Source organism: Petaurus breviceps, unplaced genomic scaffold, assembly GCF_028583685.1.
Source record: "Petaurus breviceps papuanus isolate PSGF00001 unplaced genomic scaffold, PetGlider_PUasm1.0 229, whole genome shotgun sequence".
NCBI classification, from domain to species: Eukaryota; Metazoa; Chordata; class Mammalia; order Diprotodontia; family Petauridae; genus Petaurus; species Petaurus breviceps.
The window spans coordinates 21801487-21815549 of record NW_027185903.1 but is presented as its reverse complement, the minus strand read 5'-3'; the positions used below and the strand labels follow the sequence as shown (position 1 = coordinate 21815549).

Genomic DNA, 14063 nt, shown 5'->3' with positions numbered 1-14063 from the left:
CCTCAAGGATAATACTTCTATATTCTAGCAATGACCCATTCCTGAATTGCCATCATAAATCCCTCCATTCCCATAGACAAATCTGCAAAACTCATCATGATATATTTGTCAACATATTGTTGACTGAGTCCATGCTGTTATTGGTCAAAGCAATAATTTGGACTCTTTGGTCTTTGCTATTTCATAAGCTTCTTCAAGAGGTAAAAAAAATTGATTGTCTTTTATCATCATTTACTTTTTCACAATGAAGTGATGTTTGCCTGTTCCAAAATACTTCTTTAAGTTTTGTTTTGTTTGGTTTTTACTATTTATATGCTTTGTGAATGTCCGTAAATCTTCCCCTTGTTGGCAAAGAAATGATCATCTTTTTAGGGAAGTATTAGAGTCCAATGGGTTCTGTGTTTTATTCATATTATATGGGCATTTTTCTACTTTCCAAATCTGTTAGGGTTCAGTTTATGGTTCTGTAAGTGTACATTAAGGTCAAATTGCATAGTTATTTATTGCTTTAAATATATTTTCCTGATGATCTTTGATTTCAAGATGCCAATAACCTTCCTAACATAGTCAGTTACAGCTTTACCTTTGGTAGCTTTATGCTCACTGTATTTTATTTGGAGGAAACCAAGGTATTTATAATTATTGCCTTCATCTACTGGTTTATTGTGACGGCCTTCATCCTTCCTTGATCTACATTGTAAATTTTATACTTATTAAATCCAAAGTATAGATTCATATTGTTGGGGGGAAAGGTACTATTTGATATGTCTTTCAGAAGATGCCTATAACTTAATATTATCCATGTACATCAATAACTTATATGATGTTTTGATCCAACTCTTCAGTTTCTAAGACTCATATTGTTCTTTTAGAAGAAATCATAATGGCTTTAAAACTAGAAGTAAGCATAATGAGTTTATTGAGTCACTTTGAAAATTACATTTTATGTCAATTTTTGAATTGATTATATTGGTGTGTGGTTTAATTATGAAACAACTTTCCACTGGAACATTAAATAGTCTAGGATTCTCCTTCTTGTTCAGTGATTTTCAGTTGTGCCCAATTCTTTGTGATCCCATTTGGAATTTTCTTGGCAAAGATATTAGAGTGGTTTGCCATCTCATTCTCCAATTCATTTTACAGATGAGGTACTGAGGTGAACAGGGTTAAGTGATTTGCCCAAGGTCACATAGTTAATAAGTGTCTGAGGCTGGATTTGAACTTAGAAATATGAGTCTTCCTGATTCTTAGCCCTGTATTCTATTCATTGTGCCACCTGGCTGCCCCAGGATTCACCTTACTTTGGTCTAATTTATATATTTGTCATATATAGAGGAAGAAGTCATGAGTGCAGAATAGATTCAAAAGATTTTCATTAATTAACAATGATAGTCAAATAGTATGATTTGGGGGGGACATCTTATTCAGTAGTTAATCAATTGATACTAACTTGTTCTTTATACTCTTGAGACTTTTTTGATACACCCTTTTTTGATCCTTAGCCAATGTAGAATATTATTTTGGTAATAGATGTGTTTGTAAAATAGAAACTAGTGAATGCCCTGTGTGAAGTACATAAACAGACAATCTGTCGGTATTTGCAGGGATCTCTGGTCTTCTCATTTTTTGGTAATATGTGATACATTTTGGTAAAAGTGAAACCAGACTTGAATTTGAGAGGAAGCTGATAGAATAGTAGGAATTCATCTAACACCATGAAGCATTTGAAAATGGATCTTATTCAACTTCACTAACACTGAAGTTTTACAGTGGCTAAGGTTTTAGGCATATCCCTTGATTTAACTGAACAGTCTTTCAATTTATTAATGATGTGCAAACTTCTCATTTCTAGTTTGATATGACTGTTTCCATTGTCAGATATCTTCTGATTATATACATTTTTCAAATTCATTTTCTGGGGTCTTTTATTTCATTTGATTCTTTTGTTTCTCAATTCCATGTAGTCAAGTTTTTGAGTGATATTGAACTATTGGTTTAGTTCTTTATGCTTCATATATATATATATATGTATATGTATATGTACATATATTTACATTGCCTTAATCCTTGGATTTTTGCTTTTAGCTGCCAATTAACAAACGCTACACATTCTGACACTTTTGTTTTCCAAATTTCATTCCATTTTTACTTTTCACTGCTTTTAATTGGGAAAAATGGCACTCACATTTTTAATAAGATTTGTCAGGTGGATATGATACAATTTTCGAGTATTTCTCCATATATCTTCAATAGCTCCCTAAAATCACTTCTACAATAGTGGTGTTTGACAGCTGTGCCCTACTGATAGTCTTTGACAGGGCAATGTATTCTCCTGTGGTTCTTTCCATGGTAAGAACTGTAGAAATATACTGTTTTATTCTAGTATTGAACTGATTTTGTCGTTTTTATCAAATAATGTGTGAGAATGCATTTATTCTCAATGGTCACAGAAAATTTAAGCTCTTTTAAATTCCTTTGTTTGATTTGTCTACTAACTGGATTCATGCTATGTCACTCATAAAGGATTCTTTGGGATTCCAGTATAGATATGCTTGTCACCTTTTCAAATTAATTAGACATTTATATTTTTTCATCCATCTTGTCATCAAATAGAATTTCTAGAGTTTGAATTCAGTGACATCAGGTTTTTCAACTAATTACTTTTTTTTTATTTTGTCAAATGCTTTATTAACTTATGATTTACATCATTCATTTCAGCCAGATTTTGAATTATAAATTTTCTCCATATTTTTCCCCTACCCACCGCCCCAAAATAGTAGTTCCACAGGATATCCCCTCCTCCAATCCTCTCTATCCCATATTTTCTCCCATACCCCTTTCGACTTTTCCAGTGGATCTCTATGCGCCAGGGCCTGTATATCTTATTTCCCAATTACATGTAAAATAGTATTAATAATAGTATATATATATATATATATATATGTATGTATATATATATATATATATATTTGAATATTTGATTTTAAAACTTTGAATTCCAGATTCATTCCCTTCCTCCCTTGTCACCCACCCTTACTGGGAAGATAAGCAGTTCAGTACAGGTTGTACATGTGTGGCTAATGCAGAACAATAACATAGTAGATGCATTGTAAAAGACTTAGTATATTTCCCTCCCTCCTATCCCACCTCCCACTTGTTCTATTCTCTACTTTGATCCAGTCCCTTTTCAAAAGTGAGTGCTTCCAACTTCCCTCCCCCCGCCAGCCTGCCCCCCCCTCCATCATCCCCCCCCTCATCCCCTTCCCCCCCTACTCTCCTGGAGGGTGAGATACCCTATTTAGTGTGTATTTCATTCCCTCCTCAAGCCAAATTCAATGGGAATAAGGTTGACCCATTCCCTTTTGCCTTCCTATTCTTCCCCTCCATTGTAACCATTTTCCCATGCCTCTTCTATATGAGATATATTTACCCCATTCTGTCTCTCCCCATCTCCTCTCATTATATTCCTCTCTCACCTCTTAATTTCACCTTTTAAGTATCATCCCTTCCTGTTAAATTGGTCCTGTACCCTCTATCTATGTGTACCTATAAACATATATACACACATTCACATATGTATTCATATGCCCACATAGACATATATATATTTCTAATCCCTTCAACTACTGAGAAAAGTTTCATCAGTTACAATTATTGTTTTTCCATGTAGGAATGTTAATAGTTCAACTTGGATAAGTTCCTTATGATTTCTTTTCCCTGTTTACCTTCTCATGCTTCTCTTGCTTTTTGTCAAATTTTCTATTCAACCTTGGTTTTTTCAGCAAGAATGCTTGAGAGTCCTCTATTCCACTGAATGACCATATTTTCCCCTGAAACATGATACTCAGTTTTGCTGGGTAGGTGACTCTTGGTTTTAATCCCAGCTCCTTTGACCTCCAGAATATCATATTTCAAGCCCTCCAATACCACAGTGTAGAAGCTGCCAGATCCTGGGTTATCCTGATTGTGTTTCCACAATATTCAAACTGTTTCTTCCTGGATGCTTGTAATATTCTCTCCTTAATCTGGGAATTCTGGAACCTAGCTATAATATTCCTAGGAGTTTTCTTTTTGGGATCTTTTTTCAGGAGGTGATCGGTGGATTCTTTCAACCTCTATTTTGCCCTCAGGTTCTAAAACATCAAGGCAGTTTTCTTTGACAACTTCCTGGAGGATGATTTCTAGGTTCTTACTTTGATTATGGCTTTCAGGTAGTCCAACAATTTTTAAATTATCTCTCCTGGATCTATTTTCCAGGCCAGTGTTTTTTCCCATGAAATAGTTCACATTGCCTTCTATTCTTTTATTTGTTTAGATCTGTTTAACAGCATCTTGATTTCTCATAAAGTCATTAGTTTCCATTTGCTCCAATCTAATTCTGAAGCAATGATTCTCCTCATTGAGATTTGGAGATTCTTTTTCCATCTGGCAAATTTGGCTTTTTAAGGCATTCTTCTCCTCATTGCCTTTTTGAACCTCTTTTGCCATTTGAGTTAGTCTATTTTTTAAGGTGTTATTTTCCTCAGTCAGGCTGTTGACTCTCATTTTGTAGTTTTCTTGCATTGTATTCATTTCTCTTCCCAATTTTTCCCCCATTTTTCTTATCTGCTTCTTAAGGTCCTCTATGGCCTGTAACCAGCTCATATTTTCCTTTGAAGCTTTTGGTGCAGGAGTTCTGACTTCACTGTCTTCCTCCTGTCACATGCTTTGCTCCTTTTTTCCCCAAAAATAGGAGTCTATTGTTGGAATCTATTGTCTTCTTTGTTTCCTTTGCCTGGTCATGTCACCCCTCAGTCACTTGACCCCTGGGCTTTTTGCCACAGTAGGACTCTGCCACCGGACAGGGGAGCTTTTGTCCCAAACACTGGGGTTTTCTCAGTTGCCAGAGGTATTAGATGGGTGCCCTTTCTGAGGTCTCCACATGCTCTGGCAAGCTGGACATACACCCCAGGACCTCCACCCTAGACTGCAATCCAGATCCAAGAAGGTTAAAGCAAGAGCGATTACCCCTCAGACTGGTGCTTGGTCCCCCTGCACTCTGCAGGCCAGGAGCTGAAGCTGCCACTTGGCACTGGCTGGCTGTGCCGGCATCTCAGTGGCTTCTCGCCCCGGGGGCAAAAGCCATGCACTCCCATTTACTGGGTCGCAAAGTCCAGACTGCTCTGACCTCTCACTTTGTCCTTCGTATCTATGTGTTGCTAATTCTGGAAATGGCCACATCTGCTGCTGATGTGGTGTCCCTCCAGCCGGTGGCTACTCAGGCCCGCCCTGGGGCTAAAGCCTTGGCGTGGGGCTGGGCTCAGCTCCCAGAGCACTGGGCTGGCCAATTCCTGCCAGCCTGCCGGGCTATCCTCAATGGGAGGTTAGCTTCTCTGTGTCATTTTGTGGGTTCTGCAGCTCCAAAGTTTGTTCAGAGTCCACTTTTTACATGGATTGGGGAAAGTAGAAGCCAGAGAAGCAGGGAGGTCCTGCTTCTACCAAGTTATTACTTTTTAGATGTTAGTAGCATCTTGATGTTCTCTCATTTTCTCAAATATAGACTTAAGGATGAAGTTGTTTTTTTTTTCAGCTATGCACTAGGAAGCAATATATTATTGTGTGACATGGAGCTAAGGATGCCATTGACACAAAAAAGCATTACACACACACATACATATATATTACATATAAAAATGTACATTTATTTGTGTACATATATGCATATATTTATATATCCATATCTATATATTTCTATATCTATATAAACATACTTCTTATCTCCCACTCCACCCACATAAACACACCCCTGCTGTCAATTAGACTATACATTCTTTGAAGGCAGAGGCTAATTTCACTTAGGTCTTTGTATCACTAGCAGCTAGTGTGGTACCTGGTCCATAATGGGTACAGTATAAATGTCTGTTTAGTTTTTGCTTGCTTAATGGTTGGTTACCTTCAGTAGAGAGCTTCATAGAATGATGAAGAGGCTAGGGGAAAAGAGTAGGAAAGAAATCAACAGGGCATGATGGAAAGAGTACAATATTTGGAGTCAGAAAATATGATTTCAAATCTCATTTATGCCACCTACTACTACTACTACTGCTGCTTCTACTTATGCTGCTGCCTAACATTTGTATGGAGTTTTGAGATGGCAAAGTGTTTTATGTTTGTGTAGACAATATATTATGTATATTGTGTATATATATGCATAGTATATATAATCTCATTTGAAATTAAGAAAAAATTCTAATGTAAATGTTATTTTTATCTCCCTTTTACAGATAAGGTATCTGAAGCTGAGAAAGTGACTTGCCTAGGGTTAAGTAGCTAAATGAGTGTCTGAAGAAGGATTTGAACTCTGGTCTTTCTGCTTCCAATTCCAAACCTATTTACTGTCAAGTCATTGAAATTCTCTGAGTCTCAGTTTCCCCATCTATAAAATGAAGAAGTTGGACTAGATGACCTCTAAGCCACCTCTCATTGATGATCCTTTGATCCTACCCCAAAACCTAAATTAACATTTATGCTGCAAAATCAGTGGTGTCAGACTCAAATAGAAGTGGATCCCTTTAGGCCACATAATAACTTAGAAAATCACAAATTAACGTTATGTTATATTACATTTTAATTAATGTTAAGCATTTCTCAACAATATTTTAATTTGGTTCAGATTGTACTTGGGAATCTTGTGGGTACTTGAAACCTACAGGCTATAAGTCTGATACCTCTTTTCTAAATAATGTCTACCCAGAGAAAGGAGCCATTTTTGTATATTCCTGGGCCTGGCAAGATCAATCTGATTTATAACTTTTTATACAACTCGTTATAATTATTTTAACAAAGCTACAAGTAGAAAATAGCTGCTACCAACACAGGGTGGCTGACATATCTATTTGGCATGATAAGTGTACATGATCCAGCCCTGAGGACCATATTTGGATGACCCCATATCAATGTTTACCAACTGATAAACTGGAATTCTATTCTAAGAGACTTGTTAATTCTAATATAGTCAACCCTCCTGTCCCCATTTTGGGAATTTGGTCATACATTGTTCTCCATAAACTCAGTACTCTGTATTTATGATAAATTTTTTGGGGAGGAGAGACAAGCATTTACCAAGCAATTACTATGTACCAGGTACAGTAGACAGAATGCCAAACATGGAATCAAGAAGGTTTATCTTCCTGGGTTCTTTTCCAGACTCACACTCTTACCCTGGGCAAGTCACTTACCCCTGTTTGCCTCCCTTTCCTCATCTGTAAAAGGAGCTGGAGAAGAAAATGGCTATATAGTATTTTTTAAAGCAATTGGGGTTAAGTAACTTGCTAAAGGTTACACATCTGGTTATTTCTGGGTGTGGTGCTAAGTATATGAGCCCAGATTCAATCCCAGGTCTCCCAACTCTGGGGCCGGCACTCTTACTGCACCACCTGGCCACCCCCTATATAGTATTTTTAACAAGAAAATCCTAAATGGGGTCACAAAGAATTGGACACAAGTGAAAAATGACTAAACAAAAAAAATTGTGCCAGGCACTGTGTTAAATACTTGACAAATATTATTTGATGTTCACAACAATCCTATGAAGTAGGCACAATTATGATCCTCATTTTAGAGTTGAGAAAACCAATTAGACAGAAATTAAGTAACTTGCCCAGGGTCATACAATTATTACATGTCTGAGGCTGTATTTAAACTCTGGTTTTCTTGAGTCCAGGTCAAGTGCTCTATCTACTTATCTACTGTGCCATATAGCTATGTATAATAACTGCTGTTTTGATTGGCTTGAAATCTAGCTTCAGCACCCCTGAAATACCTGTTTATTTAATATGCATATATTTTGTGTTTACTTAACTGTGTGCATGTTGGTTTCCCATAGTAAGATATAAACTCCTTGAAGGGAGAGAATAGAACACAGTAGCTCTCATATAGTAGGTACTTGGTGAATTAAATTGAATTGAATTATAAGATACATGTTTTCCATGCAGACAAGCAGATTCTCCAATATGTTCTTCGTACTTGAACAGATGGGTCTCATCAGGAAAATCAGACTTCTTCCTTTGAGGAGCTCTTCTGAGGAGCACCAAGCATGTGCTTATGTTGTTTGACACATGTTTGATGAGTAGATGGACTTGGGGCTGAGGGCAGCTCCAGTGTATCATCCATCTGTCCGGAAATGGGATAGGTAGTCTTAATTGGCCTCATTATTCCTGGATTCTCCCAGAGCATTTTGGCCATGCCCATTTGGCAGCTTCGTTCTCTGAAGCGGCGAGGCTGTGTCCAATTATCTCCATTGTTCATCGTCTAGTGACTTGGTGACAACTGCAGTGACTCTTCTTACATTTCTGCATTGCTGTCCCTCAGCTTCTTGTGGCTTAGGGACCCCCAGCATCTGGTGGTGTTCACTATAACAAGGCAATTATTTCCTTCACTTTTATTCAGTTCAATGCAGTCAACTTTAAATATCTCCCTACTCTGTGCACAGCTTGTGTTAATGGGGATAAAGAGAGAGATATAACATAGACCTTTCTCTCAAGGAGTGTACCATAATTCAGGGGTTAAGGGATATGGTAAAGAGGTGTATGTTCATATGCTTATGAAAAAAGAAAGAACAAGATAAATAATAGCTACCATTTATTTACTTTTTTAAGTATATGAAGCACTTTACATATATTTGATCTTCCCAACAACCATATTAGATAGATGATACTATTTTCCCCATCTTACATATTAGGAAACTGAGGCAGGAAGCACTTAAATGATTTGCCCAGAGCCTCCTAATTAGCAAGCTTCTGAGGTCAGATTTTAACTCAGGTTTTCCTAACTCTATGCTCAGTACTCTTTCTACTATACCATTATATATATATGTATATATATATATATATCACTATATACTTCACTGCATAAGTGTATTAGTATGATTTAATGAGGTTCGGATCCACTCCTATAAATGACACTCTTCAACACACCAGAAAAATATAAAATAGAAATTTATTTAGAAAAGGCAAGGCACAGATAGCTTAGATTTGCATAGGAAGCATATAATGATAAGAATAATCAATAATACTACCAATCAAGATAGTTGGTAGAGGAAGAGAGTACATCACCAATTCGAGGGAACCTCAAGTCTCAACGATGGCTGGGAGCCCCGGTCAGCCTCAATCAGCTCGAACTGGGAAAAGGTGTTCCCGGGCGAAGCGTCCTTCCCGCGGGTGAAGCTCACTGGGCTTACAGGACGCAGGTCTCTTATACTGTTCTAAACAAAGAAGGCTTGGAGCCAGAAAGTTTTTGGCACATATGCCCTTTGGTCAGTACACATCTGGCCCAGTCACGTTCCCATCTTCCTGAGGCTTGGTATGTGTTTTTTTTTAACAACATCACGTTGCACAAGGAGGGGAGCCACCCCTCCAGGTCGACGTGGCCTGGGAATGGCTAGTTCCTGGAATGCTAAACCAAGAACACTCAGGAGTCATGGAGCGGTCATGGCCTGGAGTTGAACTGAACCTATTTATTTGAATGATCTTACTAATTTAAAGGGGAATTTCCAATTTCCATTTCAATAAGTTACTATTGAAATACTATTTCCACAGTATTTTAAAAATTAAAAAGTAACTTTCTTGTAGCAGTCATTAGCAAATCATTAGCAGAAGATGGGAAAATATCATTCCTTGAGGGAGAGGCAATATTAGAAACAGATAAAAGAAAATATTCATCTAACTCTCATAAGAGTAAATATGAATGGATTAAATAATCCAATAAAATAAAAAAGAGTGAAAGATTGAATAAGAAAACAAAACTCTGAAATCTGTTGCTTACAAGTAACTCATTTAAAAAACAGACATACACAAAATAAAAAAAAGAGGAGATAAAAAAATCACTATGTATCATGTGAATCCCAAAAAGCAGGAGTTGTAAGCATGGTATCTGACAAAACAAAAATGATCAGAAAATGAAAAGACATAAAAGAGGAAATCATATTATCCCAACAGAAACTTTAGACAACAAACTAATATCAACAATAAATGTATACACTCCAAATATTTAACATCCAAATTCATAAAGGAAACATTATCTTAGCTCTAATAAGACACAGACAATAACGCAATAGTGACAGGATACTTCAATATTCCTTTCACAGTTTTGGATATGATTAACAGAAAGATAAACAAAAAGGGAAATATGGAACTGAACAAATTACTAGAGAAGCTAAGATGAAAAGATTTATGTCACTTTCCAAATTATAGAGCAAATTATGTGTGTATGTGTGCATATGTGTGTATAAACACACGCATATTTGCATACATGTATGTTTATACATATATGTAGATATATGGATAGATAGATATAGATGCAGCAACTGTCTGTGTGGCAGAGGATATAAAACAATAAGCAAGCTAATACATTGTTGCTAGAGCTATGAAATGGTACAACCCTTTCGGAAAGCAATTTGGAATAATGTGAAAAAAGTGACTAAAATGCCCATCTTCTTTAAACCAGAGACTCCCATTAATGGGCTTAAGCCACAAGGATGTCATTGACAAGAAAAAAGTCTCCTTATATTCTGAAATATTTATAACCACATTTTTTGTGATAACTAAGAATCAGAAACAACTAAGATGCCCATCAACTGGGGTTTGAATAAAGAAATTGTAGGCAGTTGCCATAGATAAAGTACCAGACCTGTCATCAGGAAGACCTGAGTTCAAATGTGACCTCAGACACTTACTAGCTATGTGACCTTGAGCAAGTCACTTTTGCTTCAGTGTCTTCATCTGTAAAATGATCTGGAGAAGGAAATGGCAAACCAATCCAGCATCTTTGCCAAAAAAACCTCAAATGGGTTCATGAAGAGTCGGACATGACTAATCAAACAGAACAACAGAGGAATCCTGAGAGAAGGAGGCGGAAAGGAAGCATATGGCAGATTGAGAGATTGTCTGAGCAAAGGCACAGAGGCAGTAGATAGAATTTGTTATTTTGCCAAAGACTGTCAACCTGATCTATAGACTGTCTACAGACTGTCTGCTAAGAGGGAAAAATCATTTTATAATTTGGATGGGACCAAGCCCAGAGTAGCAGCAAGTGGGAACTCCTAGCTGATGAGATGAGTCAGATAGTCAGGGAACTCCTTAAGCCATTGTGAAAAATTGAGGACAAGCATGAAAACAGGTAATATCCTCTTTCTTCGTGTTTAGTCTCTATTTTCCTGAAAATATGGTTTTTTCCTACTGTCAGCCTTCTCGTTCAGCATTATGTTATGAAGCTGCCTGTAGTTCAGTTCTGCACTGGTAATACAACAATAGCTAGCAGTTACGTAACACTTTAAGGTTTGCAAAATCCTTTCCATATATTATCCCATTTGCTTGTCATAAGCATCTTGGGAGGTGCTATTATTTACCCCCATTTCGCATATAAGGAAACTGAGGCTGAGAGGGGTCAAATAATTTGCCTATGGCTACACAGCTAATGAAAGTCTGAGGCAGGATTTGAACTCAGATCTTCCTTTTCCAAGTCCAGCTCTCTGTTCATTGTGCCACAACATCAAGTTCTTTTAATGGCAGAACCCATAAATTATTGGGTTTTAATATTTTAAATAATAAAAATATTTTAATAATAGAAATTATGCTGTGCTTATTAACTATTTTTGTTCTACTTGGGGCCAAGGCTTCCATTCTCTGGTCCCAACCATAATCTTCAATGTAGAAACCTTTGACATTGAATGCTATTTCACTCAGAGAGAGAGAGAGACGCTGGAATTGCTTTTATTACTGTCTGGGTCTCAATTGCTGAAGTCAAGAATTTTCTGAATCTTTTGTAATCTCTGTCTTTCTGTAGGCTGATCATTCTTTCATTCCCAAACTTGTGCTATCATATATTATTAGGACATATATTCTCTTTCCATTGAAATTTTCTGAATAGTATAAAATAGTTTATATTCATGATTCAGAGAAGTAAGGGCTCTACAATTAGAGATGAGTAATTAGAGCAGCACCAAGGGGAAGTGGGTTAAAAAACATATTCATGCAGGCATGCCTGACTAACTGTGAATACTAGACTTCTTATGGCCACTTTAAAAAATAATCTTTTGGTTTTGTTCAGAAATCTTAATCCACAATGCATCTGAGACATTAATAGGTAGAGGGTATTTTAAAATGTGACTATTTTTCACGTGTCATCTCATCTGCTATTCCAAGCTTGCAGAGAAGTCCAAAACTGTTTGTCAGGCCACCAACAGTTTTAGCTAATGGTCAAGTTTGCATCAGAGCTCTCTACACTCCCCAGTGTCATAGCTATGACACATCTATGATGCATCTCCATGACCTGGGGAGACTCAGCTCCTGGAAAGCTGCTAGGGTTCCATGGTTCTAATATAAATGACAACTGAATTGTTTTTAATGTTTGTTGAAATTGTGTTTCATTCATAGAAAATAATTTCTAGCTATACAGTACCTTAAAACTTCCAAATGCCATCCACTGCTGCCTACCAAAAAAAAAATAGGAAATCAGTGATCTTCAGCTCCATTTACTGAATCTGTCCTTTCCCAGTAATTCCTTTACTTCTCGCCTTTCAGAGAGCTAACAGTTTTATTTTAAAAATAAATTTTAGATCTTATTAATCAGTAGATGAAACCCTTAGTTTATTCTTAGATTAGAAGAAGTGATTGATTTTTCCACAATTTATAATAGTGGAAAGAATGTAAGAGATAAGGAGTCAGCAAGGCTGACAGAGAGGCCAGTAGACAGATATGAAAGGTGAAAGACTATAAAATCTACTTCTTGTAAATGGGGAGTCAGAGCATCTGGATTTGATTAATGGTTCTGCTACCTATTAATCTGTGTGACTTTGTGTAAACCATTTCCCTTGTTTGCTTCATCTTTTCTTCAGCTACATTCATGTACATTCAGCAGTGGTTAGATTTTGGAAAATGAGAGGTTGGACTAAATTCTTATAGTTCTACATTTTATAAACTTTGTGGGAGAAAAGGGAAAAATCAACATAAAATGGTCTATTTTAAAAGAAATAGGCATTTCATTGTAGTCACTATTGGTGTTTAATAAATGTTAGTTAATGAGTAAGTTATTTATACTACCTACTTCTTTCCTTCTTTTTATATTTGCAATTGAATATGAAATAATTAGAGACCTAGCTATTATATATTAGGTGGTATAGTAGATAGAGTATTAGACTGGAATACAGGGAGACCTAAGTTCAAATTCAACCTCTGATACTTACTGGTTCTGTGACTATGAACAAGTCACTTAACTCAAGAAGGAAATAGCAAACCATTCCAATATTTTTGCCAAGAAATCCCCTTGGACAGTATTAAAATATTAAACTACATGACATCAGAAGATTATTTATTTAACTTATATGCAGATTATATTACATGAAATTCCAGGCTAGACAAATCAAAAGTCAGAATTAAGGTTGCTAGGAGAAATATTCAGCAACCTCAGATGTGCAGACAATACCACTCTGATGGCAGGAAGTGAAGAAGAATTAAGAATCCTCTTGATGAGGGTGAAAGACAAGAGTGTAAAAGCTTGTTTGGAGCTTAATTTTTTTTAAAGTAAGATCTTGGCAACTGGTTGCATCACTTCCTGGAAAATAGAGGGAGAAGATATGAAAGTGGTATCAAATTTTATATTCTTGGGCTCAAAGATCACTGCAGATGGTGACTGAAGCCATGAATTTAAAAAATGCTTGGAAGGAAAGCTATGGCAAATTGGAAAGCATACTAAAAAGCAGAGACATCACCTTGCTGACAAAGTTCTCTATAGTCAAAGCTGTTTTTTTCCTGCAGTAATGTAGAGCTGTAAGAGTTGGGCCTTTAAGGAAAACTGAGTGCTGCAGAATCAATGCTTTTGAATCATAGTCATGGAGAAGACTTTTGAGAATTCCTTTAACAGCAAGGAGATTAAATTAGTCAATATTTAAAGAAATTAATTCAGATTATTTATTGAAAGGACAAATATTGAAGCTTAAACTTAAATATGTTGGTCACATAATGAGAAGACAGGACTCCCTAGAAAAGACCCTGATTTTGAGAAAATTAAAGTAAAAGAGAAAGGGACAGCGG

At 36.5% G+C, this 14063-nt stretch overlaps 1 protein-coding gene and 1 long non-coding RNA gene across 7 annotated transcripts in view; one reads left to right on the top strand and one right to left on the bottom strand.

Moving 5' to 3' along the window:
* The window catches only part of PDE4D (phosphodiesterase 4D), a 1918796-nt gene that overhangs the window by 652957 nt on the left and 1251776 nt on the right, over positions 1 to 14063 (top strand). The gene's annotated exons all lie outside the window — the stretch shown is intronic.
* The window catches only part of LOC138167458 (uncharacterized), a 121797-nt gene that overhangs the window by 45117 nt on the left and 62617 nt on the right, over positions 1 to 14063 (bottom strand). Inside the window, exon 2 of the long non-coding RNA XR_011169888.1 lies at positions 8871 to 9204. This is a non-coding gene — a long non-coding RNA (uncharacterized lncRNA). The remainder of the gene's footprint in view (positions 1 to 8870; positions 9205 to 14063) is intronic.